The 24,701-nt window shown below is 39.7% G+C and overlaps 1 long non-coding RNA gene across 1 annotated transcript in view; it reads right to left on the bottom strand.

Moving 5' to 3' along the window:
* Window positions 1-24,701, bottom strand: part of LOC116634116 — a 45,484-nt gene that overhangs the window by 17,813 nt on the left and 2,970 nt on the right. The window contains exon 2 of the long non-coding RNA XR_004299861.1: window positions 17,535-17,645. This is a non-coding gene — a long non-coding RNA (uncharacterized LOC116634116). The remainder of the gene's footprint in view (window positions 1-17,534; window positions 17,646-24,701) is intronic.

Here is a 24,701-nt window from a genome sequence, read left to right as displayed (position 1 = left end):
TGTATTTAACTGAAAAGAATTTTGAAGGGTAAATACGTGTTTGTGCATTTCCTCTGGGTGTGAGGGCGCTACTTATCCTGTGAGCAGCCATTTGAATGAATGCAAAACTACTGATTTCATTCATTTCATTTCCTCTCCCTCCAAGGAACAGCATCATGAGAAGGTGGATTTGGTATCAGGTGACACCAGATTTTTGCTCCCTTTAGCCCATTAAACTAATCAAGTCACTTCTTTTAACAACTCACTTTCTTGGATATGCAGTACAAATAAAAATATTTGTCCCTATTTATTTACCTTGGTATAGGGTGGGAGGGGACTACACAAGGGTATGAATAGGAGAAGACAGCAGTTATTGGGAGTCATCTGGAAGCTGGATGTCAGAAGCAGAGACCAAGAGAGGTGATTCTCCCAGAGCTATTGAGGTGATAGAGAACTAAGTGAAAGCAAAGTTCCAGCAAAGCATTCCCACCACAAAGCTCCTGACATAGCTGCTACTTCATTAAATTGCTGGAGAGAAACAAAGTGGGATCCTCTAACTTGCCAACTGAGACTTTGCAATTTTCATTTCCAAAAACTGATCCAAAAGCAGTGATAGGGTCTGACTCCTGAGTAGTTAAAATGTTTACCCTTTACCTGAAGAACAAATGTTTCCATCAAGTGCAGCTATAAAGCAAGACTGAATCAAGAAGCAAATTAGTCTTTCTTTTTTTCTCTCTCTCTCTTCCTCTCTCCCATTCTCCCACTGCCCCCCTGCCCCATCCCACCTCTCTCTCTCAGGCTTCCGTACTGATTGAGACAAGGTCAGAGCTCCTGTCCAGGAGAATCTTCCAGAGACAGAGAGCGAAGCCATCAAAGGTCTTTCTGGATTCCATAAACAATCCCAGAATAGCTTCAAATTAATGGATGACTACTCCTTGACTAATAGAATCCCCATGACAAGACAGCAGCCAAATTTTCTATGAGCTACCTGGCTTTTGACCTTATTTCCTGTACCTGAGAATTAAAGACACCTACTCCCATATCCCGAGTGTTTGCTCTTCAGCATATTCTATTTTAAAATTATGGTGTAATTACATTCTAATCCCACATTACAAAGAATTTGTGGATTGTTCTGAATCAACTGTGGAGTAGACAACACCTTGTTACTGTTCCAAAATAACCTCTGTTATTTTTTGATTATACAAATAATATATGTTTATTGTATAAATTTTGGAAAAAAAGAAAAGTCTGAATAAAGAATTAAAAACTCCCTGTCAGTATTTGATGTGTTTTCTTAGGTTTTTTTTTCTGAACATATGTGAATACATCTGTAATTACAACATTAAAAGCATGGTCTATTTCCCCATAGAAGAAAATTATAATTGGGGTTGCCTCTGATCTGGATTTCAGCACTTCATCCCAGGGGCCACAAATGATGTGCCATAAAACATAGCTACAACTACAGAGTTCTATAACCATTTAAAATTAGTCTTAAATGAGCAATGTTCATAATTCCTGCTAATATCCCAGATTACAATGAGGTCACAGAGGCTTCCAAGACACTGAATATCACTAATTTTTTAAGAGGTGAGCATTCTTGGAACTAAGAATTCCCTTCCCAACCTTCCAGGAAGAGGAATCTCCAGAATCACCAGAACAATGGATTTTCAGAGCTTTGCTGTTTTCCCAGCAAAGTTGGTGCCCACAACCCCAATCTCTAAGTCTGACCAGTTGTTGGATTGATATCACTGGGGTCTTTGCCTGTCCTCTCTGGAAACTAGAAGCCAGTTAATCCCATAATTCCTTATAGTAAAAAAGGTAAGCCTCTCTCAGTTCCTCATACCTCACATAGTCTTAATTCTGTATTCCTTAGAGCTTCTTTCTCATCTTTTTCCACCATGATTTTTTTTCTAAGGAAACTTCCTACCATTCCCTTTGGAATCCTCACTCTGTGTAAAAAACGAACAAACAAACAAACAAAAACCTCCAAGTCTCCCATTTCTAGTAATATAGATTATTTGGAACAACATCCTGCTGGAAACAACTAAACAAGAGCTGAATTCACTTTTAAGTCTTCTTGAAAGAATCAAAGAAGTCAGCAAGGAATTATAAAACTGAAGAGAAATTCTGATAGCCCAGTGAGTTCAATAAGCAGAAAAGTTACTAAGAGCATGTGTCCATTCTGAAAATTTTGAACTTTGGTTTTAATGGCCTTGTGGGTGAAGGGCACATTTACCAATCCCTGGACCTGCACAAGACCGAGGGTCTAACAGGAGACACATAGACAGGCTCCATAGTAAGCTAGGATTTCCAAAGAGTACAGCCTGAGAGTGAGGCTAAACTGGCTCACCCTGGGAACCTCAATCCTTCAATCTACAAGGTGGTCCTAGGTTATTAGTGCCCCAAGATCCCAAGCAGAAGCAAAGAACATTCTTTCTGTAGAATTCATCATAGGTTTTGAGTTATTACAGATTTTTTTCAACTATAATGACACACACACAATCACAGCTAACAACTCCAGAGCAATAAGCAATAAACAAAAACCCTCGTGCACAACCTCAGATACTGAAAGTATCAGATAAAGACTATAAAACAATTATGCTTGTGTTTAAAGTTTATGAAAGACATGCTTGAAGATATCTGCAGAGAACATAAAACCATAAAAAAGCAATATAATGTATTTAGAAAAGAACCAAATAGAACTTCTGTGAAAGGAAAATGCAATAACAAATTAAGAATTCAGTGGATGGTTTTGATGCTGCTGAAGAGAGAATTAGTAAGCTGAAATATGGGTCAGAAAAATTATCCACAGTGGAGCACAGAAAGACAAAAAAATGGAAATCACAGAAGAGAAGGTAAGAAACAGAAGACAGAGGGATAAAGTCTAATGTGTATTTAACTGGTGTCAGAAGAAGCTAGATATTATTGGGGCAAGACAGTATCTGAAGAGATAATGGCTGAAAATGTTCCAGAGTTGGTGAAAGATGCCAATCCAAAAATTCAAAAATCACTACAATATTTAGCAATATACCTAAAAATGTTAGACACATTATAGTGAGCGTACAGAAAACTAGAGATGAAGATAAATAAAACCTTAAAAACCTCCAGAGGAAGAAAGGCATCAACTTCAAAGGAGCATCAATTAAACTGACAATTTCTCAACAGCAATAATGGAAACAAGAAGACAATGCAGTCCTATCTCCAAAGAGCTGACCAAAGATTACTGCCACTTGAATTTTATTTTTTTTAAAGATTTTTATTTATTTATTTGACAGAGAGAGATAGACAGCGAGAGAGGGAACACAAGCAGGGGGAGTGGAAGAGAGAGAAGCAGGCTTCCTGCTGAGCAAGGAGCCCGATGCAGGACTCGATCCCAGGACCCTGGGATCATGACCTGAGCCAAAGGCAGATGCTTAACCATCTGAGCCACCCAGGCGCCCCTAGAGCAAAGCTCTTTTATTTTCCACTGATATCCATGCCACCAAGCTCAGTCGCCCACTATCCGTCTTGATTCACACACACACACACACACACACATCCCTACCTTGGCCCATTGACTGAAAACACTGGCCCTGACTCCAGCTTTCTCTCTGACCCATCTCACAACATCGCCAAGAGTGACTTCAGCATCCACATGACAAAATCAGCTCACAACCCGCCGTTCAATTGTGGACACTACCCCCACCCCCAGTTTCAATACTCTTTGATCTTAACAACCCATTCCCATGGTCATATCCTGGACCCTAAAATGCTGTTTTAAATATTTTATCTTATTTTTAAAGCACAAAAGCAATACAAACTCACTGTAAAAGAAACAGTGTAAATACTATTAACTTTTTTTTTTAAAAAAAAGAGACAAAAAGAAAATTAAAATCACCCATGATCCCACCCTCCAGAAATAACAAAACATGGCTGTGTGTGTCTGCCCCCAGGTGTTTGGGTGCCTAAGAGAAAGCCAACCTGTCTTTCACAGCATGGGCCTGTCCTTTCAACTAAACCATGTGCTTGTCTGCATCATGTGACAATGTCTCTTGATAGTTAACAGCCAACAGTTAACCTGTGTTCTGTTCTGGATGCAGGTAGACCATTGCTTTGACCTTAACAAGCTGCCTCCTCTCTCTAGATTATATTGCCTTTTCTGTAGAACAAAAGCATTGCCTCTGATAGGTTTTTTTTTTTTTTAATTTATTTATTTGTCAGAGAGAGAGAGCACAAGCAGGGGGAATGGCAGGCAGAGAGAGAGGGAGAAGCAGACTCCCCGCTGAGCAGGGAGCCCAATGCGGGACTCGATCCCAGGATCCTGGGATCATGACCTGAGCCCAAGGCAGACGCTTAACGACTGAGCCACCCACGTGCCCCGACTCTGATGTTTTCTAAGGTCTCTTCTAGTATAGGATATTCATATTTCTAAGACTTCCCTAAAAGCGAAACTTGGAGGAACATCTACACAGTCAGCCTGGGCAGCTGGCTTACCGTACTATCAGAGCCAAAGGCCCAATCTGACAAACACTGTTATCATCCAGAAGGCCCGCTGTACGGATTCACAGCGCTGGTGGTATTACTGTGCATTTTTAATCAGGGGCTATTATGATGAACAGCATTTTCCCATTTCTATTTCCTGCACTCCCTTGACACCTCCATTCCCATTTTCAAAGGATATGGAAACAGCTCGCTTCACTTCAGATGTCAGTGTTTATTAACACTAGGGCAGGAAAGATGTGCATGTGAACCAGCAGAGATTAAATAATGGAGACGGACATAAAAGCTTTTTATGTTGATGTTCTTACATATCATTTATTGACAATACAATCTTGTTTAATGCTTTCCAATCCCATTTCGGGGTTTGTCAGGAGCATGCTGGGACATTGTTCACAAGCCATTTTGTACCAATTCCTTGGTAAGCAAGTGAAAAATCTTTGGAGGATGGCAGGCTAACAGTGGCCATAAGGAGAATTCAGACCGTGATTCTGTGTTTGGTGCCCAAAGGGTCTCTGCTCCCCCAAGCACTTGGTTCAGACAGCTCCCAGGCTCCATGCCTGAGTGAGGTCTGATCATCACCTTCCCCTTACTGAGCCCCTCCTGTTCACCCGTTTTTCTTACTTGCAGGTTGCATGAATGACTGGCAAAATTCAGGACTGTGACAGAACTCTGAAACAAGCAGGTGAGGCAGACAAAACGCCTCAGTCTATGGGAGCGTGGGATCAAAACCAGACATTACGATTTGGTGAGTAAGTAGAAGACTACAAACAGAATGCTAAAATCCCAAACAAAAGTAAAAGCAGTGTTTACATGGTACATCCAGTGCAGGGTCAAGTACCTCTGAGCATAAAGAGAGATCAGGAGCTGAGAGGAATACCAGGTGTGTGTACCCGCAATCAGAGAACCCCTGACCCACATCAACATAGCCCCACACTGCATATTTAATATGGAAATCTATTAAAAAATGGTTGAAGCATATTTAACATCAGGTTTCTTCACATTTACTGAAAGAGTATATAGTACAGTAGTTAAGGGCTCAGGCTCTGGAACCAAGCATAGCTGAGTTCAAACCCTACCTCCATGAACTATACTTTTCTCAAGCCAAATGGGAATGATAGTAATACCCCCTTCCTAAGATAATTGTGAAAATTAAATGAAAGGATGCACATAAAGTACTGCATATAGCACCTACCACATCCAGGAACTCAAAAATCATAAGCTATTGTCATGGGATGTAGGTGGGCTCTTTTTTGGCTACTTGAGATAAATGGTTAGAGATTAAGTCAGTTTCCTTAAATCTCGACCAATACCAGCAAACATATTGATATATATATAAGCTTAGTTCCAATACTTGTGATTATGATTTTCTTTAATTCCACCTATCTTCATCTTTACTTATTTATTTATTGTCCTGTGATGTTAGGACAAGGTTCTTTTGGTAATTTTATATAGTTGAAAGTCCCTGTAGAAATTTAAATGGTCATATTAATTTCTTTAGTTCTGCCTTTCTGAAGTAACTAGCACATAGTAGTGTGTCTCTTTAGAATAGGAACTTGTCACGTGTTGAAATTATTCTTTAAAAGTATAAACTTCTAGGGCGCCTGGGTGGCTCAGTTGGTTAAGCAGCTGCCTTCGGCTCAGGTCATGATCCTGGAGTCCCGGGATCGAGTCCCGTATCAGGCTCCCTGCTCAGCAGGGAGTCTGCTTCTCCCTCTGACCCTCCTCCCTCTCATGCTCTCTGTCTCTCATTCTCTCTCAAATAAATAAATAAAATCTATAAATAAATAAATAAATAAAAGTATAAACTTCTATACAATCACTAGGGGGTATTTTAAGTAAGTCATTTTTTTTCTTTCAATAATTCCATGTATGCAAAGATTTAAAACTATAGGCAGTAAAATTCATGGTCCAAAAGGGCCATCAAAGTTCAGGCAGCCTTAAGGACATGGCACACTGTCAGCACTGAATAATAATGTATCTTAACCATTAACATTGACTCTTTCTTCGCGTTTCGAGTTTTATGAAAATCTTGTATAGAAGATGTGCCAACTTGTGGGGATCGTTGTGCACAGTGCTCAAATGTGGAAGCCACAGACGTGCACAGTGTCATGGGGGTGGTGCCTGCACACCAAGTAGATTGGGGGAGACTCCAGGATTGATTAATTCAGTGCTGGATCACCAAGGACCCAGATTCTATATTTCCACTCTGCTATCTATCCTCACTGGGTCACCTTGGTCCTCAGGCTGCTTGCCTTTCTGGTAACTTCCCATCCAGATAGAAGGGTACCCAAAGGGAGAAGAGGTATCTATCCGACTTATGCATTATGTTTTAACTTCCCCCTCTGGAAGAAAAGGATGTCGCTTTCTTTTCCCACCAAACACAAGCCCCTTCTTAGTCCTCCATTCTCCCAATAGAGTTACATCACCATTTTGATTAGAGAGATATTCAGTGTTTACACTCTGATGACTATTTAGACATTACTCAGACTGAGTCAGATGTTATCCTATGATTTATAGTCTTTTTTGTAAAACTTTGGGCTTTCCCTGGAGTTTACAACTACCTATTTTTATTTACTTATTTTTGAACATACTTACTATTGATTCAACCAAAAAGTCTCCATTAATCATCTAAATTCCTCTCCAGATGTTCGGAAACATGAGAAATTTATAAAATCATATTCTTGAAGAATTTTCTCTTGGAGACTTCTGACCTGTTCTGATCAGAGCTAGCTGCCATTTGGGGATACTTGTTAACATCACCCTAAGATGTTCTTTTTTTCCGTCTCTTTTTTTCAGCAATTCTTTTTTTTTCTCTTTTTTTCTTTTTTTTGGTTTACTACTGAGTTTTTGTGGTGCACACCCTTCTGTAGCCTCCCTGAAAAAAAGGAATGGATCAGAGGTAAATTTATAAGGTCTTGGAAATGTCCTCATCTTCATTTGCTTGATAGCTTGGTGGGTATAGAATTATAGATTGTAAAACATTTTGTTTCTGATATATTCGAGGACATTTCTCCACTTTCTTCTAGCTTCTAGTTTTGCTGGTGAAAAATCCAGAACTGTTATGATTCATCATCCTTTGTTACATAATCTGTTTTCTTTTCTCTCTAGAAACTTGTAGGATCACATCTACATCCCTGTGTTACGAAATTTAATGAGACGAGGCCTTGATGTGAGTCTGTTTTCATTTATGCTGATAGCCACTCAGTGAGCTCTTTCTGTTTCCTTTAGTTCCAGAAAATTTTGTTGAACCATTTCTTTGTTGATTTTTTCCAGTTCCACGTTATAAACTTTTTAATTGCCAATGTAATAAGCAAAACACACAAATTTTTAAATGTTTGATTTTCATTTCTTTGGTTATAGTGATGTTGAGTATATTTTCATACTATCTTTACTGTTTTTATTTCCTATGTTAATTATCTGTTTGTGCCCTTCATCCATTGCATACCCTTTCTTTCTAGCAGGACTTTCCCTACTTTTAGGCGAAAGATTCTTCAGCCATTATTAAAGTATTAAAAAACAAGAAGAAATATAGGAAGACAATTCATATGATGCCACCACCCAAAGATAGCCAGCCACAGTAGATAATTTGGTGTTTTCTTCCATCCTTCTTTCCTTTTTGTTCTATGCATATATGATTGTGGATCATGTTGTTATCTGACAAAGTTGTGATCATTCTGTTTGTACAATTACGTGCTCTACAATTCTATTTTTTTATTTTTAAACCTCTGAAGAAGGCACTTTCAAATGTTGAGTCACTCAATTCTTTTTTAAATTTTTTATCAAAGAGTTCTATCCTAAAATCCTAATTTTCAGTAGGCCCACATAGCACTTGCTCTGAACTCAAGGCAGGGAAAGGGCTGTATACCTCTGGAGACATGTGTAATTGGAAAATTTAAAAATAGTTCTGTGACGAAAGGGAATAGGTTCAAGATAAGGGTTTTGAGTCTCTTAAGATTCCAAACTCAGGAATTCCCCACTCTTGGCAGACCTTCCTGATTTCTCTCTCTTTCCCTCAAGAACTGTACCTAGACCCTCTTTATTCTCTCCTTCCAATACTCAGGTCTTCACCCCACCTTTCTTTCCTCACTGCCCATTCTAGATCCTGATGGCCCAGAGGCCTTCACCCCTGGTGAAGGAATCTCCAGATTTCTTCCTCCAGAAATCTTCATGACTCACTCCCGCACCTCCTTCCAATCTTCACTCCCTGGTCACGCACACCCACACCCACTTGGGCCACACTCCCAATTCCCTATACCTTATTCCATGGTTTCTTTTGTTCCTAACCACGCAAAAGTATGGTCTTTAGTATTTATTCTGTGTCCCCTATCCACCCCACTCCTGAGGTTAGAGATCTTTGTTATGTTCACTAATGTATCCCCAGAGAGACTAGGACAGTGCCTGGCACATGGCATGTGTCAGTAACTTACTCATTTTGTTGAATGAATAAACGATCGCTCAAACAAGCACTCCACATGCCTTTACCACCCTGGCTCTCTCCCACCCTTACTGTGTCAATTTCCAAACTTGAATTTAGATAACACTCATTTTTTTCAGCCTCTGATGCTGTGGCTTCTACTATTTTCAGGCTGCTGAGAGTCTGCCAAGTGGATACACCACAAAATCATATTGCTAAGCCTCACGTGTGCCTTTAATCATACCTAACCATTTTTGTATTTAGCTCATGTTGCCTCCCTAGCAAATTCCACACTGTGATGTTCTAGAACACCTTTCCTTTTTGAATTTGCACAGAGCCAGATTGGAGTCCCACCTATAGCCCACGTTCAGACCTGAGCGGTTGTTTTCATTTTTGCAATACCTTTTTTCCAGCTCTTAATTTGTCCGTACATTTGTTGGCCTCTTTCCCTCATCTACTTCTAACTTAAGCACTCTTGCTGAATTTTCAATCTACTCACAAGCTGCCCTAAATCATTTTGTTTTAATAGAGAGAGTTGTAAGTTTTCGGTTTCTTCTTTTGTTTTTGTTTTTTTTTTTCTTTTAGTGTTCTTAGGTGATTTTAAAAGGCTCTATGAAGTTTAAGCTTAATGGCTGTGTTATATTCCATTATGTAATAATGTACTTAACCTATACTATGTTGGACACAGATATATTTTTCCAGTTATTTTGTTATCGTAAAAACTTAGAGACATAAATCTTTATTTTGCAGTTCTGCAAATTCCTTATGGTAGGTTTCTAGATTTATTGGGGCCAAATGGTATAAACACTTTAAGATTTATGATAAATTTTGCCAAGTTTCTTTTCAGAAAAGCTGTACTGATTTATGTTCCTAGTCACAGTGATCATTTCATTATACCCTCACCAAGACTAGGTGTTCTCATGTTACCATTTTTTCCCCAACTGGATAGCCAAAGAATAGTGTTTTATTTTAACTGCATCTCTTTGATCATTCAAGTTATATATAACATTTTTTCACATATTCATTAACTATTTGTACTTGTCTTTTTGCAAATTGCCTATTAATGTTTTTTTTTTCTCTTTCATCTATTGAGGTATTCATGTTCCTAAACATGATTATTTATTTATTTGACAGAGAGAGAGAGAATAAGCAGGGGGAGGGGCAAAGGGAGAGGGACAAACAGGCCCCCCAAGGAGCAGGGAGCCAAATTTGGGACTCGATTCCAGGACCCCAGGATCATAACCTGAGCCGAACGCAGATGTTTAACCAAGTGAGCCACCCAGGTGCCCCATGTTTTTAAACATTTTGTGTGTGCACTTGATAAATTTAGTGTAGTAATTATGTGTAACATTCAGCAGAAGTAATTTTCCAGTTTGATGATTGCCTTTTCATTCATTTCTGCCTTTTTATATATACACACTGTTTTTTGTTTGTTTTTAAAGACTTACTTATTTACTTGGGGGGGACAGAGAGAAGGGAAGAGAGAAACTTAAGCAGACTCTGCACTGAGCGAGGAACATGACATGGGGTGATCTCACCACCCTGAGATCACGACCTGAGCTGAAACCAAGTGCAACGTTTAACCGACTGTGCCACCCAGGCGCCCCTGTGCCCACTGTTTTTAAATCTTGTTAAAGCTATGTATCATTGCCTTGGGACTCTTCGCATTTGCTTTTAGCCCTGAAGAGTCTTCTCTGATCCAGAAATTTGATACTGTCCTCTAGTTTTTGTTTTTAATAGTTTGAGATTTATTCAAGTTGCTCTTCATATACTGGCATGGCAAGTGTTATCATATAAATTTTTCTTCCAACTAACCAACCACTAATGTTCCAGTTTTGGAGTTTTAGCTGGACCAACAAATAACACCATTTCCCCCTCGTGAATTAGAAACTCCTTAAGAGATAAGGATACAATGTGGGCAGATGTTGTCTTCTTAATGCTGTAAAGCTGATTAAAACATGTAATGTTAGATAACCAGCCAAAATAATCTGCTAGTGCACCTCCTCCCTGGATTAAGCTGCCTCCCCCCCAGGCCCTGATAGACGCCCAGTGAATCCCAGAAGTGCAGGAGCAGGAACCCTCTCACTAAGGGACCCCCAAGCAGAGGGCAGACCAGCATCCAGTTTATGTGCAGGCCAGCAGATCCAAATGAGGGAGGAAGGGCTTGAGTCACAAGCACTCTTGTTTCTCTTAGAATTCTAAACTCATCAGTCAGGTATTTCCCTCTTCCTCCCCTAGAAAGGAGAAGGTAAGGGCTTGGGAGGGGAGCGGGCAGTGTGATTCTAGTTGATGACCCCGTACCTAGAAACACACACTCAGGAAACCAGCTTCTCTCTATCCCTTCCTCCCACCCCACTTTCCCCTCCCCTCCCCCCACCCAGCGACATCCAGCACCATTCACTGAAGAACCTTTCACTGCTGTCCTGTTTTGTGATGCTATCTTTATCATCACCGTGGATGTTCTATGGGCATTTCTGCCCTCTCCTGTTTCACTAAACTCCGCTAACAGTAGAAACAAATTGATAACATTATTGCTATTTTCTGTTGTCTTTTACTTTCTGGGAAAGCCGATCCCTCCCCGCCACCCCTCTTCTTTTTCTTTCCTCAAAATGTATTAGTTATATTGTCTGTTGTCCTCTAGATGAACTTTAGAATGATTTTGTCATATTCCAAAAATAACCCTTTGGGGATTTTGACTGGAGTTATATTATAACTATAATTTGGTAGGAATTGACATTTTTATAATATTCCCTTCTCCCTCCCAAGAACATGGTATGGTTCTATTTATTGAAGCTTTCTTTTATATCTTGTAGTAAAATCTTGTCATTTATTCATATAAATCTTTCATATTTCTTGTTAAGTTATTCCGCATTTCATCTCTTTTGTTGCTATTGGGAATGCAATATTTTTCCCATTATGTTTCCTCACTGGTTATAGTTAGTATATAGAAAATCTAGGGGTGCCTGGGTGGCTCAGTCGTTAAGCGTCTGCCTTCAGCTCAGGTCATGGTCCCGGGGTCCTGGGATCGAGCCCCGCATCGGGCTCCCTGCTCTGCAAGAATCCTGCTTCTCCCTCTCCCACTCCCCCAGCTTGTGTTCCCTCTCTTGCTATGTCTCTGTCAAATAAATAAAATCTAAAAAAAAAAAGAAAATCTAGTAATTTTCAGATATTTATCTTTATATGTGTGTGTGGATCTTTCACATATTAAGTCATTCTTTTCACTCTTTTATTAATATCAGTATTTCCCCGGGCCATGCTACTAAAATCATCTCAGATCTCCTTGCAAAACCCTGTGTTCTCTGTTCAGTCCTTACCATCCTTGACTTCTTTGCTGACCACTCTCCTCCTTTTTAAAAAGCTATTATTTATTAAGTACCTCTTGTGAGTCAGGAATTATGCTAAGTGCTTCACTTAGATTAATGCATTCAGTCCTCATGATAGCCTTATTTTAAGTAGGTCTTATTCTACCCATTTTACAGATGAAGCTGAGACTTAGAAGGATAAGCAAAATTCCCCAAGGTCACACAATAAGTAAGGGGTAGTATTGGGCATTCATGTGTTCAAAACCTTTTCAATCCTTCGTCGTCTTCTATGACATTTTTTTTTTTGCCTTTTTCCTTTTATCCTGTATCCCTGTTGTTCATTTTTAAAATTTGGGACATTTTTGGTCATTTTTCTTTCAACTGTTTTTTCTGAAGTTTCCTCCTTCCACACTCTTTCTGGGACTCTGATGACATGAACATCAGACCTTTTGATATTCTCCCACAGGAAAAAGGGGCTCTGCCTTTCCTATCCCCTCCAAATCTTTTTTCTCTGTTGTTCAGACTGGATAATTTCTATTGATTTGTCTTCAAATGTACTCACTCTTTCTTCTGTTATCTGAGGCCTGCTATTCTGTCTATCTGGAGGGCTTTTTATTTTGGTGTTTGTATTTTTCAGTTCTAAAATTTCCATTTGGTTCTTTTATATTTTCTACTTCTTTGCTGAGTCTATCTTCCCACTCATTTCAAGACTGCTTGCCTTTACTTCTTGGAACATTTCTATAATCACTACTTAAAAGTTACAATTCCAAAATCTGTGTCATCTCAGCAGGGGCATCTGTCGCTTAGCTTTTCTTATGTGAGATGACATTTACCTGTATGACGAGTAATTTTGGATTGTACCTTTGACATTCTAAATGTATGTAATGAGACCTGGAATCATGCGTAGATCCTATGGGGAATTTTGATATTTTTGTTTTAACAGGCAATTGACCTGATTGGGGTCAGTCCACAAGTTCCAACCCGCCTTCTGTGGATTGTAGTTCCAACAACAGTTCAGTTTTCAGTGTCTTTGCAGGGCTATTCAGATCTGTGCCCTGTGTGTACCATCCAGTGACCAGTAAGGGACCAGCATGGTGTCAGTCCACAGGTCTGTTCTCATAGTCCAATAACCTATTTAGGATCACACAGATGCAGGTCCAAGTGAGCCCAGGAGTGAGCCCAGGGGTTCATAAACTATCTAATGGGGTTGATTTCCTGAGCTGTTCTACCTCCATGATCTTCTTGATACGTTTTCATTCCCGGGGGCTTCCCTTTCAATCTGGGTGTTTAGTCTCCTCCACCCCCTGGCTGTGTACTTCCCACAACACAGAGTATGCATTCCCAAACGTGAAATACACACTCAATATGATAAGGCCAATCTAAGTGCCGTGTCTCCCAGCCTCAGCCCCACACCCAGACCAGTGACAGTTTGCAGGGGGATGTCTTGAGCTGATTAGCTCACACCAGTTAGGATGTTCCTCAGGGGCTGAGGATGGGCTGGACATCTGACAAAATCAACGTGCTGTGAAGAACAGGGACATGGCTGCTGAGGAGAAAACGAGCAGTGTCTATACACTGCTTCTTTCCTCCTTTTCTTCCCTAAACCACTAAATGTTACCATCACCCTCCTAATCACTCAGGCTTTTAAAACCTCTGTGTTTTCTTCACCTCTGTGCTTCCCCTTTCCAACCCCTGTGAACATCCAGTCGGTGCTCAGCCTAAAGATGCCTCTTCAACAGGGACTCTCTCTTTGATATTCTCTGTCTAGCCAATTTTAAAGCCTCCTTTTATTTCCTTGCCCTCAGATTCCTCCTCTCCATAGTCAGCTTCCTTAGCATTGTGATCAAGCCTCCCCCCTCCATCTGCCCTCTGCCTTTCCAGAAGTATCAGTTTTGCATGCCCCTGGGGTCACCAGACACCCGCCTCTACCACATCTGCTACATTTGACTGAATGTCAGTCCTTAAACATACACTGCAGTTTCTGCCTTTTGTCCCAGCTGTGTCTTCCCAAAAGACCCTTTTAACCCAATCACATTAGCCAAGACTCAGTGAACACGCCATGTTCTCCCTGAAGGCTCAGTGACCTTACCAAGGTAGAATTTGTCTCTTTCCCCTTAGGTTTTAGGACATCTCTACTGTAGCTCTTGATCACATTTGCCCTGAGTTCTACTATTATTTCCTTCATCAGGGCATGAGCTACTTAAGATGCAAGACCATCTCTTATTCTCTTTTGTAGTCCCCAACGTATCTGGCCCAGTACCTCAGATGCAGTAGATACTCAAGATATGGTTGTTTCATTAGATTCAATTAAATGGGCTTGAATCTTTAGCCTCTACTGTAACATTCTTGGGATCAATGCAATCCAGAAAAATTATCCTCCTTCCAATGGACTTCTGTAGGTATCTTGCTCAGAAAGGAATTTAATAAGAGAAATTATTCTCTCCCCAACATAGCCTGGGCACTCACCTCTATGCCACTGTAGTTCCTTATAGTACTTCTCATTTTGTATCATTAATCATTGTTTAATTATTTGGTCGGTATCTCTCCTGCCCCAAACTTTGACATCATTCTTTGAAGGCAGAAACTGATAATTATTCTTCTCCACTGTATGACTAACACCTACCACAATTTCAGGTTTGCTGAAAGCACTCACAAATACTTATTCCTTGAATGGAGTTCAATAATTAAGAGCTTCTGAGAAGAAATAAACAGAGGTTTAAATCTGTTACATAGCACTGCAAATTGCAGTGATAAGAAATAAACTCAGAAGTCTAGAAGCAACTGAACAACAGAAAATAAGAAACACCATAAAATATAATCTGCCCTTATCAACACAATCTCAACTTATCCTTCTCCCATTCTCTTCACTCTTTCTTAACTTCCCAAATTCTTTCATTCTTTCTTTTCCTCCTTTGTTCATACATGGGGATGGGGTTGCCAATTGTCTCCTTGTTTCCAGTCTCATCTTCTTACATGTGATTTAGAGTTTTTAGCTTGTTTTATGGCTGCCTAGGTAAAGTTGATATTTCTTTGCCCCGTCCCTTGCAGCTTAGTGTGGTCATGTGACTAAGTTCTGGCCAGTGGAATGAAAATAGAATGATGTATGCAACTTTGGGGTCATACCCTTGAGGGAAAGAAGTATGCTCTCCCTTTCCACTTATCCCCTTCCCAACAGCTGAAATGCAAGTGTGATGCCTGGAGCTACAGCAGCCACGTTGACCCACAAGGTGGAAGCTACATGTTAGGGTAGAGCAAGAAGATGAAAGTAGCTTGGATCCCTACCCCCATGTAGTCACCAAACCCACCTTGGCTATCCACCCACATTGTTAAGAAAGTGAGCTAGAGAAATGCCTACCTTATTTAAGCTGCTGCTACCTTTGTCTTTAAAATAACATCAGTATTTACATCCTTAATAATACAATGCATGGGGGCGCCTGGGTGGCTCAGTCAGTTGAGCGGCTGCCTTCGGCTCAGGTCATGATCCCAGGGTCCTGGGATCGAGCCCCGCGTCGGGCTCCCTGCTCAGTGGAGAGTCTGCTTCTCCCTCTCTCTCTGCCTACTTGTGCTCTCTCTCTATCTCTCTGTCAAATAAATAAATAAAATCTTTAAAAAAAAAAAAAAATAATACAATGCATGGCCATCTTTATGACCATTTTTCCCAACAGAAAAAAAAGGGGGGGGGGGCGGAAATGAAGGTACTTTTTGAAAAAATCCTGCACCTATAGACCAAAATTCTTGGCTATTTACCTTGTGACAATACTTCTTTCATCTGGAACCTATCTCCAGAAGAGAATGGTATGAGCTATAGGTGCAAGATGTCTCATTCTCAAAGGATAATGTGTGTTACCACAAGGGAATTAATGCAAGCATAAGACACTTTGCAAGAAACAACCCATGTCCATCAATAGATGAATGCATAAAGATGCAGTACACACACACACACACAATGGATTTCTCAGCCATAAAAAAGAATGAGATCTTGCCATTCATGACAACATGGATGGACATAGACGGTATCATGCTAAGTGAAATAAGTCAGACAAAGACAAATACCATATGATTTCACTTACACGTTGAACCTAAAAAACAAAATGGACAAAAAGCAGAAATAGACCCATAAATACAGAGAACAAATTGATGGCTGCCAGAGGGGAGGAGGACTGGGGGATAGGCAAAATGGCCAAAGGGGAGTGGGAGGTACAGACTTCCAGTTATAGCATGAACAAGCCATGGGGATAAAAGGTATAGCATAGGAAATATAGTCAATGGTACTATAATAGTGTTGTATGGTGAGCATAGTATAACATGGAGACTTGTTGAATCACTATATTATACACATGAAACTAATGTAATATTGGGTGTCAACTATACTTCAATAAAAATAAATTAAAATATTGATAGCTTTAAAAAAAAGACATTTTTGGGGTTTCCTGGGTGGCTCTGTTGGTTAAGCATCTGCCTTTGGCTCAGGTCATGATCCCAGGGTCCTGGGATTGAGCCCCACATTGGGCTCCATGCTCAGTGGGGAGCTTGCTTTTCCCTCTCCTCAGCCCCTCTCCCTTGCTTATACACGCTCTCTCTTTTTCTCTCAAATAAATAAATAAAATCTTTAAAAAATAATAATAATAAAATGTAAAAAAAGATGTTTTCCAAAATTTTATAACATGCTCTATATCTTGAAAACGTATAGATGCTTGCTATCTTGTGATATTTCTATTAAAAAATAAAGTTGACCTTTCAGTATCTAAATGAGAAAAGAAAAGTTGTAATTGAATGTCTACTGAGAATCGTTTTGGTTTTAAGTAAAGGGTTAGAAGTCTGTCCCCATTTGGACTTTTGCGGCCAGAGGAAAAAAATCCAGCAATAGCATTACCCATTATTATTTAATGTTACTTTGAGTAGACAGCAAAAGAGGTTCTATTGAAAAAGCCTTCTGAATTACGTTTGTCTCTCAGGGTTCTGAATCTTTCATTCACTTCCCCCAAAAAAGAACTAAATACTTATTTTAAGGTCTGAAAAAAACAAGGGAAATTATTGGCCAAGGATCCCCCTAAAACACTTAGGGTGAGTACTGAGATACTGTGCATTTCATTAATTTAACTGCTGAGAACTGTGATTGCTTACTAATATTTATGCAACTTCTCAAACTTATTAATGATAATAACTTCATATTTTGTATTTAAAAGAAACAGTAGACTCTTAGCATTCTTAGATTTAACCTCCTGGTTTTTATCCATGAAAAACTTGGGATGTGTATAATATGATATGATCTTATATTTTGCTGCATTTCACAGAGGAAATCATGCCTTGAATGATCCATTTGACAGGTTCACAAAGGTCTATGAATGTCAGGATCTCACCTTCAGAATTATGACTATCCTCTCTTCAGCAGGAGGCTTGCCTGGTTCAAAGGACCTTGTTCATCAGAAATCTGGAGGGCTTCCTTCTACAGATCCTAGAGTTTACAGTGCCTGGAAGACCAAGAGAAGAGACCATCTCCTTTCAAAACCCTTTTGTTAGTCATTAATAATAGAGAGAGGCAAGTGTTAGTTACTGATCCCTTTTCTCTACAAATTATTCTCTTGCTAAAGGGACAGAGAAAATATTACTAGTAGATGTGCAGTTTGGAAGGAAGACTATCAATCAAGAGATCTCAAATGAGTGAGGCCCTTCTCAGTGGCTTCCTGGATTAGAAGCTCTGATGCATTCATTGCTCTGTTCGAGAACCGAGCACAAGGTCAGGTGCACAGGGGGTGCTCAACAAATATTTGTTGAAGGAATAAATAGATTCTATGGATAATTCAAGGAAGCATAAGAAATATTCCTGCCCTGAAAGAGTTTACCAGTTATACAGACATAATACATAAATAAAAAGAAACCAATTTTCTAAGAAGCTAAGAATTGGTACTGATTTTAAGTACTGTAGCTTTGCTGGAAGGTAGTTCTCTAAGGCTTAGATGAAAAAGTTGAAGGTGAGATGAGCCTTAAGAGAAGGGTAGGTACAGAGGAAGGAATTCCAGAGAGAAAGATAGGCATGAAGATGTAAGGTAGAGCCAAACACACTGGGCAGATACGATGGCAGAAGACGGTTGGGGTTGAGGATGAGGTTAGAAAAAGAAGCAGAGGCTGTGTGGAAGGCCTGAGCCAGCCAGCCTGAGCCAGCCAGACTTTTCTATGGGTCACAGGAAGCCCTTGTGGTTTGCTCCCCTGGAGGAGAGAGCCAGGAGGGGGCAGGAAGACCAACTGCTCTCTAGTCCGCATGTCCGGGTAAGAGTCTAACTTAGGGCAGTGGCAGGAGCAATGGAGAAAGGAATGACATCGGGAAGCACAGTGAACCACCCCTGTAGGATCCGTGAGATAAAGCTGCAACACTTTTCACTGGAATCACAGGAAGCGAGTCAGTTCACTGTGGGCTGCTCTGACATAAGATGCACTAGAATAAATTCTAAAGTAGGAAAAATCTTTTCACTTATAAAACAGTTCTATTAGCTTGGCTTAAAACATTTTTTCAGAAATATTCAAGTTCATTTATTTTCAAAAATACACAAGAGTAGGGGCGCCTGGGTGGCTCAGTCATTAAGCATCTGCCCTCGGCTCATGTCATGATCCCGGGGTTCTGGGATCGAGCCCTGCATTGGGCTCCCTGCTCAGCTGGAAGCCTGCTTCTCCCTCTCCCACTCCCCCTGCTTGTGTTCCCTCTCTTGCTGTGTCTCTCTCTGTCAAATAAATAAATAAAACCCTAAAAAATATATATAAATATAAAAAAAATAAAAATACACAAGAATATACAGAAACAAGTAAAAACTACCCCAAATCCCACTCCCATCCACCAAGATTACTGTTATTATTTTGGTGAATACCTTTCCACACGTTCTTGTATGCACAGATATATACAAAGTATGATAGAATTTTATTAATGTGTTCCATATGTGTTGTTCCACAATCGATTTTCCTCAGCCCCTAATATGTTGTAAACATTTTTCCGTGTTGATAAACATTGACCTACATATCATAATGTCAGTCTGCCTATATCACAATGTTCCATTAATGGATATTTAGATTCTCTCTGTGTGATACCATAAACAATCCTGTGATTAACCTTATTATGCATATAATTTCCCATCTGTATAATTATCTCCAAAATACAAATCTAAGAGGTTTTGGCTAGGTCAAAAGCATATATAATTTTATGTTTTGATACCTATTTCCAAACTGCCCTCCAAAAAGTACATCCCTTCTTTCATTTACTCAATAACTATTTCTTGAACACCTACTCTGGACCAAGCACTATTCTGTATGCTGAGAATAGGACAGTGATTAAAATGGACAAAGTCCCTGCCCTCAGGGACTGTACATTCTAAGGCAGAACAACAGACACTAAACAAACAACTAACAGGTAACATATTGTCAAGTAGTGGTAACTGCTAGGAAAGCAAAATAAAACAGTAGCAGGCTGGAGAGTCACAGAGTGGACAGAGGAAAAAGCGCATTTTACACAAAGTTGTGAGGAAGCAACGATGAGGAAGAAACATGTGATCGGACCTGTGAAGATAGCCGAGGGTAACAGTGGTGCAGAGAGAAGGAACAGGAAGTGCAAAAACCCTGCCGTGAGAACCTGCCCAGCACGTTCCAGAAAGGCAGTGACTCCTGAGAGTCGCAGGAAATGTGGGTGGATAGGGAGCCAGGTCAGACCTGAGAATGCACACTAGGAGCAGTGTCCGCGAGGGGCTTCGCAGCCATTCGTAGAGGTGTTTGGATCCATTATATCGGCCAAAGGGATCTGAGATTCTAGTCTGAGGACACTAAAAGAGAAGGGAGAAAGATGGGACCAGATCTACTTTTGTGTTTTGCCCCTTCTCGGTCTCCTATTCATTAGACACTCTGCTGAGCATGGAGCCTGACGTGGGGCTCGATCTCATGACCCTGAGATCATGACCTGAGCCCAAACCAAGAGCTGGACACTTAACCGACTGAGCCACCCAGGCGCCCCAAGACCTGTCATCTTAATAAAAACTCAGGCAGCAACATGGGCTCATGATAGCTGATTTATATTAATTTTCCCCAAGCCATCTAACACAGAATCTTTAACACAGAAGGTGGTATAAATATAAATATTTGCTGGATAAACAAAAGAATGTATTGACAAATCTTCTCTAAAAGTACCTTTACTTTGTAGGTGCTCTTCTATTGTTTTGATTAGCGTCAATTTCAGAGGTTACATTTTGACTCTCTTCTCCAATTCTGAAGATTTTTGAGGACAGCTCCCTGAGCCCTGCCCTGGCATCTTCTTACATCTGCAGGGAAGGTCTGAGGAATTTAAATGTGACCAAAGAGAGCACTGACAGTATTTAAGACACAGGTCTGAGTAAACCCAGGGCTTCACTCTGCCCCAACATATCTGCCTGAGATCACAATTTCTTCTACAGTGATACTTTAGAAGTCACACAGAAAAAAAATAATACTAAATAAGAGCATAAGAAATTTTAAAAAAATTAACTTCAGGAGAAAACGTGATTTGCTGACAATGAAAATTGCAATGTTGGTTAATTTACTGTTCTTCAAACAAAATTAATAATAACATTTTCTTCTGGTTATAAAAGTAATTCATACTCATTGTAGAAAAATGTTTCAATACTGAAAAGCATAAGGTAGAAAATAAAAATTACACAATAACCCATTATCCAGGGACAGCCACTATTGAAATTTTGTTGGATTTCTTTCCATTTTAAACATAATTTTGATCCTACTGTACACACATAGTCTTATATCTTTCTTTTTCCCCTGACAACAAATTCTGAACATTTTCCCAATAACATGTGTTTTTTTTTTTTTAAGGATTTATTTATTTATTTGAGAGAGCACGTGGAGGGCGGGGCTGAGGGAGAGAATCCAAGCAGACTCCGCACGGAGCGGGGAGCTTGATGCGGCTCGAACCCACAACCCATGAGATCAAAACCTGAGCTGAAACCAAGAGTCAGATGCCCAACTGACTAAGCCACCCAGGCACCCCTTAATAACATGTCTTTAATATTAGTAAAAGATAAAGTAATGTTCCAACTATGCCTTTGTCATAATTTATATTATGTGCCTATTATGGACGATTGTTTTCAACCTATATTATAAACTCTTACAGTGTTGCAGTGAACATTCTTGTACATGATCGCTGAACAAATCTCTAATCAATGCCCTGAAGTAGAGCCCGAATGTGTAACTGTTTGGCCAAAATATACGATGTTTTTAAAGTCTTTTGTTAAGTGTTTCAGAAGTTCTTTCTGAGTTTTATTATTTATTTTCTTTCCAGAAAGGTCGTATTAATTTACACTTCCTTCCTACTACCCTCAACCATCCCTGTCACCCACTCTTTACCCTAAGAGACTAGCAAGGATGTGCTGGGTTCAAATCCCAGCCCCACTCTCTTAGGGAAGTTATTTAACCTCATGAAAGCTCAATTTCCTCATCTGTAAAGTGGGGATAGTAACGGGGTATCCAGCTCATAGGCTGTTATAAAGATTAAATGAAATGATAACATAAAATTGCCTATTATAGTCCCTGGCACATAACATGCAGTCAATAAGTATTATCAACTGGTACCAGTAACCAGTAAAATCACTCCACCCGATTCACTCCTAACCAGCGTAATATTTGGGTGCAAAATCCCCTAACACAGTCGGGAAAAGTACCAAGCTTCCCTGTGTAATAAAACTGTTTATAGCTGAAGTCACGCAATTATTGTATCCACACACAAAGCCTCGGTATTCTAAAAATGGCAGCCTCTTTAGTTACCACCTGGAAGCAAAGAGGATCTTCTGAAAGGTGTTTTCTGCGCTTTATACATTATTTTCACAATGGTATTTTTCTTATTATTTCAAGGGAAACATATCCACTCCAGGGGCAATGGCCACAATTTGGAACTACTGCAGCACGAACAGCTATATAATTCATCAACAGGCCTCACAGGTATCCACCTACTACATTTTGGCCATAGGCTTTCAAAAGAAATCAATGCTTGTTCGTTTTAAAGTCCCTGAGCAACTTAACTAAGAATTTCATTCCAATTAATCTGGAATTCAATGGGTTCGCTATTTGGCTGCCCCGGAATTTTTGGTTGAGGTGATCCCAAGATAAATGAAATCATTTGCAGAGAGCCGTTTATCAGATGGAGGCCCTAAAACTTGCATGAAATCAGTTTAGCTCTATTTAAATCCAAAATAGATCATTTTCAGTTGTTTTATGAGAACACATTAGCTTAATTTTTTATAGAGATATTTATTGTGTGGGGGAGCATTAGTCTTCAGCTCTAGAGAGAAACAAAACTGTTCTGTATTTGTTGTCTGAGAGGATCTTCCTACCAGTGGCATGAATATTCAGAATGTGTTCTAGATTCTTTGAAGTTCCTTGACAGTGGGTAAATTTGTGTCATTATTTAGGAGAGAAACCCTGGGACATTTTACGTTGTAAAAACAACAGAGGAAATGAAATTGTAGGATATCAGTTAAAGGTCCGGGTTGTTGTTTTCACCTGGGACTTCTTTGGAAATCTACTAAATAAAAAGCTTGGGTCTCCTGCCAAAAGGTAGTATTTGGGAACAGAAAACTGATTCAACTCTTCCCTTTCAGAAGTACAAATATGCCCAGTGTTTTCCTGTCCCATTTTCCTTCTCCATACTCTGAGATCAGTGTTATCAGACCCTATAAATTTCCCATGCAGTGGGTCACCAAATAAACAGAGATATATGATACCAAACAGTTGAGTTTAAATGTCTTCCGGTTTAACTGTTTTGGCCAGAAGAGATGGGTCATTCCTCCTGTGCGATGGATTAGGGAAAAATTCTCATTTTGAGTTGTCCAGAACCTGATTCCACCCAGATCAGCTTCCAACTCCCTGCCGCTACAAAGAATGACTTGCTGGACGTCCTCATGTATGTCCCTTTGTGAGCCTGCATAAGAATCTCTTTGGGATAGACACCGAAGGTAGAACACTGAGTTATCAGATGTGCATGTATTTAATCTGACCGAGTCAGATGACAGGACATAGCTGCATCGGTCTACTTGCATTATATAAAGTATTCTGGAATCCGACATTTCCCCCCCGACACTTGTCAGTATCCAATGTTCTAATTTTTGCCAATCTAATAGGTATGAAGTGGTATCTCATTCTTTCTTTCATTTGTGTTTTTCTGATTATAATATATCCGGGCATCTCATTATGCTGGTTAGCCTTGGGGGTTTCCTCTCTGTAAATCACTTGTTCATAAGCTTTATCAATTTTCACTGGGATTTCTGTCTTTTTCTTGTTGACTTGCAAGAGGTCCTGGTCTACTCTCCTATGGGACAGTGCAAAATATCTTCTCCCCTTCAGTCAGCTGTCTGTTAACTGTCCATGCTTAACAGAAATTCATACTACAGAAATTCTTAGTTTTGGGGCACCTGGGTGGCTCAGTCAGTCAAGCATCTGCCTTCAGCTCAGGTCATGATCTCAGGGTCCTAGGATCGAGCCCCACATAGGGCTCTCTGCTCAGTGGGGACCTGCTTCTCCCTCTCCCTCTGTCCCCTGCTCATGCTCTCTCTCTCTCTCTTGATCTGTAGCTCAAATAAATAAATAAAATCTTTTTTAAAAAATTCTTAGTTTTTTGGTAATCAAATTTATCAGTATTTTGCCTTATGGCTTGGAGCTTTGATGTTTTTAAGAAGTCCTCCCCATTCATGAGTGACAAAGATAGCCTCCTACATTGTCCTCTAGCACTATAACAATTTTACTTTTCTTATTTAGTCTTTAATCTGCTTCCAAGTGGATTTATCTCTGTATGCTGTTTTAGGTTGGAGTCCAGTTTTATATTTCACCATATAGTGAACATTTTCTACTAAACAATCCATGTTTTCTTCATTGACCTGGGTGCCATCTGAATCTTATACTAAATACTCATATGTACACGTCTGTCTCTAATTTCTCTATTTTGTTTCAATGGTCTATTTGGCCATTCTTTTGCCAAACACTATTCTTATTCCTATTGTTTTGAATGATGTCTTTATATCTGGGCTACTCTCCCTGTTTATGACTCCTTTACAAGTTTAGCTTAGATATTCATGGGCTTTTATTCTTACATATACATGTTATGGTAGGCTTATTATTAAGTTCCTCAGAAAATTATTTGTAATCTGCATTGGGATTGCATTGAATATGTGAATTAATTAAGATAGACCTGAGCTCTTTATATATTAAGATCTTCCACCCAAGGGTATGGAATGTGTTTCCATTTAAATTAAATCACTCTATGTTCTTGATTAGCCTTTAAATTTTTTTTCCAAAGACTATTCTATACTTACACTAACTCATGTAATAATCACAACCACCATTTAATCTTCTAGTATCACCATTTTCCAAATGAGGAAACTGAGCCCAGAGAAATAAGGGACTTGCCCAAGAACTCACTGCAAGTGAGTAAAGTAAGTAACAGAGCCTACATTCAAATAGTTTATAGTCCATACTCTTAACCACTGTATTGCCTCTCAATTTACAGGCAGTAACTT

This window comes from Phoca vitulina, unplaced genomic scaffold (assembly GCF_004348235.1).
Source record: "Phoca vitulina isolate PV1807 unplaced genomic scaffold, GSC_HSeal_1.0 scaffold8, whole genome shotgun sequence".
NCBI lineage: Eukaryota > Metazoa > Chordata > Mammalia > Carnivora > Phocidae > Phoca > Phoca vitulina.
The sequence above is the reverse complement of the archived record's forward strand: the minus strand, read 5'-3'. Positions and strand labels throughout refer to the sequence as shown.